The 4,873-nt window shown below is 41.1% G+C and overlaps 1 long non-coding RNA gene across 1 annotated transcript; it reads left to right on the forward strand.

Annotated features, from left to right (window-relative positions):
- Positions 1-530: 530 nt before the first annotated feature.
- LOC110302843 lies at positions 531-3,209 on the forward strand. The gene is made up of 2 exons (XR_002378863.1): positions 531-596; positions 2,843-3,209. It is a non-coding gene; the product is annotated as an uncharacterized LOC110302843 (long non-coding RNA).
- The last annotated feature ends 1,664 nt before the right edge of the window (positions 3,210-4,873 follow it).

Here is a 4,873-nt window from a genome sequence, read left to right on the forward strand (position 1 = left end):
GGGGTGCACCATGCATGAAATAATCCTGCTAACCAAACAGATTGGGTGAATCATTAGACAATTGCTGGGTGTGTGGCTTGCAATTTCTTTCTTTTCTTTTTTCCAGAGGGGGTTTCTCTGTGTACCCCTGACTGTTATAAACTGGCTCTGTAGGCCAGCTTGGCCTTGAACCCACAGAGATCCACTTGCCTCTACCTCCTGAGTGCTACGATTAAAGGCAAGTGCCACGACCTCCTGGCTTCCTGCTTGTAATTTGAACACTTAGGAGGCTGAAGCAAGAGGATTGCTGTGGGTTCGAGGCTTAGCTTTTTCTATAGGTGCGGGAATCCGCTGTGGGCCCTCACACAGCAAGTACTTTATTCACTGAACTATCTCCTGGCCATGGAATGCTTAAACTGGGAACAAAACGCTCCAGAGACTCTCTTGTGTATTGTATGGATGTGTTACCTGTCAATTAAGAAGCCTATGGCCTATAGGAAAGGATAGAATAGAAGGTGGGACATCCTGGAGGAAGAAAGGATTCTGTGATAGAGCCAGGCCTGGGAAAGAGGCCAGGGAAGATATGAGGAGCACAGATGCACAGTACCCTGGCGGAGGTAACCAGCCATGTGGCAGAATGTAGATTAGAATAAATGGGTTATTTTAAATTATTAGCCTAGCTATATGGCCTAGGTATTTGATTTGTTTTGTTTTCCAAGACAGGGTTTCTCTGTGTAGCCCTGGCTGTTGGCCTAGGTATTAGTAAATATATTTTGAGTCTGAGTTGTTATTCTGGGAGCTTGGGGCAGGATGAAAAACAGCCCATCTTATAACATAAAACCTACTCAGCCTAAAATTACCGATCAATAAATTTGAATTGTTGAATGTTGAAGTAATATATAATACTTCCAGAATATTTGATATTTTAGATAAGAGAGAAAAAAAGAGCTGGGGATAAAAACCTAACCAAAAACAAACAAACAAACAAAACCCAAAACAACAACAACAGCCGCAGCAAAAAAACCAATGCTGGAGTATCACAATGTTTTATTTCAAATTATACTACTAATCCATAGTAACAGAAAGCTTAATAGTGGCACACAAACACACACATACACACACACACACACACAAAAAAAATAAGATCAATAAGAGAGAATGAAGGACACAGAAATGAACCCATGCAGGCATAAATTAACCCAGCTGTGACATATCTGTGTCTGGTTTACTTACATGTAGAGCAGAGACAAGGCTCTAAATTGCTGTCTTGGATTCATGAGCATCAGATAAGAGGAGGGTAAGAGGATATTTACTAATTATCCTCTTAATTGGTGGGGCCTTTCCATGCATTCTTTATGTGTGTATGTGGAATACATGTATAGGTGTATGCATATGTTTTGCTCACATGTATGTATATTTATCGTGTGCATGTCTGGTGCCCACACAAGACATTGGATCTTTGGAACTGGAGTTATGGATGGTCATGAGCTGCCCTGTGGGTGCTGGGAACCAAACTCCAGGCCTCTGTAAGAGCAATTAGTACTCTTAGGCACTAAGCCACCTCTCCAGCCATCCCTGTACACTCTCTGGCAGCCTGCGGCAGCTGCCATTACCAATAGCTTTCATAGTCCTAGTATCTCTCATCAGGTGCTTGTAATATCTGCCCGGGGAAGAAAAAGAATCCTCTCTGACCTTCTTTTCATTTCCATCTTCAAGTCATTGGTCAGGCACCTGTCTGCACCAAGTTACAAGCAAGATTATCATCTCAATGGGTTCCCTGTGTAAGAAAGGAAACTGGCAAATACAAAACCCAGTCACCCTTCATCACCATGGGCTCTGCAGCAGTGCATTCTGCCAGCTGTTGGCTGTAAATATTTGGGGTGGGGGCTGTGTGCCCAACCTATTCAGAGCTTGCCCTGTGGTGATTCAGGAGTGCATGCCTGAAATCCCAGCATTCTGGAGGCTGAAGCAGGAGGATTCATGAGTCCAAGGTCAGCCTGGGGTATAAGATAGACTACCAAGTTCACCAGGGCTGCAATAGTACAATAGCAAGACATTGTCACAACAGCAAAACAAACAACAAAGACAAACAGTAAACCCACAGTACAGAGCCTATTTACACAGAACTTACACAATGTATCATGTCACTCTGTACCTTAACATAGACAGGACAAAGGTTGCTGGGGAGTGGCATAGGTCGTATGTAAATACTATATATACCACATTATATATGTGACTACAATTTCAATGAAGATATAGATTGGAAAGTGGATAAAGGGAGGGAGGGACGGAGGGAGGTGGGAAGATGGGATGGATGATGGATAGATAGATGCATAGACACATAGGTCAATACATAGATACATACATATATACATAGATAGATAGATACACAGATAAATACTTAGAGAGATACAAAAATAGATACATAGATACATAAGATAGACAGCTAGAGGGATAGATAGATAGACAGACAGACAGACAGATAAATTAATCATGGTATTCCAAAACTAAAAGCCCCTGACCACTCTTAGAGATCTCTAGAGTGTGAGATCTGAACTGTAAAAAGAACACCCAAAAGCAAAGTGTCGTGTGTACTGCTTTCTCTGTGCCTGTGTTCAGGCCAAGTCAGTCAGAAAGCAAATGTCTGCTCTGGAAACACACTGCAGTTAGCATACAGAAAAAGAATGACACACTTAAAAAAAAATTCACCTGTTTGAGCCCTAAATGGGAAAAAAATTATATATATATATATATAATAATTTTTATACATGTATGTAACATATATAATTTTATATATAAATATGTATATATAATTTGTATATATACACACACACACACATATATATCAGCTTCTCATCCAAAGGCCTTAAAGCTCAGAAAGCATCATGGAATGTCAGAACACAGTCCAAGCGTGGAGTTGTGTGGGCAGAGTTCTGAATGCTTGTAAGAAAACGGGACAAGACTCTTGCAACCTCAGCTTCTTCAAAAAAAAAAAAAAAAAACAGAATTGTTCTTGGACTGTGCTTGCATGCCCATTCCAGGTGTAGTGGACTGGAGTGAGATTACTTCAGATTATTCATTACAACTGGCTGTTGTTATTTGTTTAGACAACTCTCTGGAGAAACACATTTTTGCTCCTGTGTCCTTGCACTTAAACATCTTACTCACCTGATTCTTCTTAACCCCTGAGTATAAATTGCCCAATGCTCTGAATAAAGTTGGCAATTTCATGAGACTGTACTCTGACTCATTTTCAGGCCCTGCTTTCCCGGGTCCACACAGCCAGCTAGAGCAGAAAACAGTGGCAGAGAGGGTGAAAAGAATATATGGGCTAGAGAGGGGAGCCTAGCCTCTAGGCTAGGTGGATCTCCAAGGCTCACTGCTCAATCATAAGCTCTAGCCTTTTATTGGCCAGTTAAATTGGGGAGAAGGTTCACATGGCACCACCTGAGTATGTGATGGTCAGGGGCAGTTACCTCATGAGGAACCAGTATCAGCAGTAGGATACAAGAAGCATCAGGCCAACCCACTACAGCAGCGGGTAAATGTGAGTAATATCCAATGGCAGATATGAAATATCATAATGAAACCCAGTGTTTTATAATAATTTTTAAAAATCTGTTTGACAATATGGGCAGCATTCTGAAAAAAAAGATGTTTTTTTAAAGCACTACTCCCCAAGGTTCAGGTTCCACCCCAGAAAAGGGGGCAGAAAGATCATAAGAACCAAAAGTTAGGAAAAACTGGACAGTAAGTGTCTTCTGAGCATGATGGGACCCTGTATTTATGATACAGTCTCCCAGCAGCTGTGGTTATCTGCACACGTTCAAGCCAGTCAACACTCCATCATGGAAGGGGAGGGGCTTGTGAGACCCACCCCTAGATGAGGAGCTACTGACAGTTGGTGACTTCAGATGAGAGGGAGCCAGTTTTCCCTGAGGCTGAAGTAGGTTGACTGTGCTCCAGTGAGTGCCTCTATAACCAAAAGTGTAAAAGCAGTGCCCAAATTGGAGTCATGGGTAATTAAATAAAATTTTTTTAAAAATTAAAAGGACATGAAATCCTTGAATGGGAGGTACAGGGAATATGATGGAAATACATTTTCTAAAATACACGAAGACTTAATGATATATTTTTTAAATAAAAGGATGCTGAAGAGATGGCTCAGTGGTTCAGGGCATTTGTTATTGAAGAGGACCCAGGTTCAATTCCCAGCACCCACATGTCAGTTCAGAACTATCTGTAACTCAAGTTTCAGAGGATCTGATGCCCTCTTATGAACTCTGTGAGCACCAGGCACGCCATGCTGCAGACATAGATACAATTGACAACATGAAATAAACTAAGTTTTAAAAGAAATTAGTAAATAAAAAGAAACCTTTAGAAAAATAAATTTTAAAAAATGAAAAGGCAACCCCATGTACTATGAAAAAAAAAAACTTTTAAAAACATAGCTGGTAGAGAGTTGATACCCAGAAAAAATAAAAAGAACTCTCCAAATTCAATAAGAAAACCTGAATCACAAATTAGACAAAAGGCTGAATCAGACACTTTGTCAGAGCAGGAAACACATGAGAATATATAATTCGTCTTGTCACAAAAAATGATTAAGTTGCTGGAATGACATCATGGGTGACAAACACGTTCTAAGGAAAGGAGTTGAGTAGGAAACAATACATGGATGAGACCTTGTACACAGCAATCCTGACTTCAAGTAACCTGAATGAATCTATAGAGGCGGAGAGCAAGGGGAGATGAACGCAGCAAAAAGGACGGTGTGGTGGTTTGAATATGCTTGGCCCAGGGAGTGGCACTGTTAGGAGGTGTGGCCTTGTTGGTGGAAGTGTGTCACTGTGGGTGTGGACTTTAAGACCGTCATCCTAGCTCCCTAGAA

This window comes from Mus caroli, chromosome 10, assembly GCF_900094665.2.
Source record: "Mus caroli chromosome 10, CAROLI_EIJ_v1.1, whole genome shotgun sequence".
In the NCBI taxonomy this organism is placed as follows: domain Eukaryota; kingdom Metazoa; phylum Chordata; class Mammalia; order Rodentia; family Muridae; genus Mus; species Mus caroli.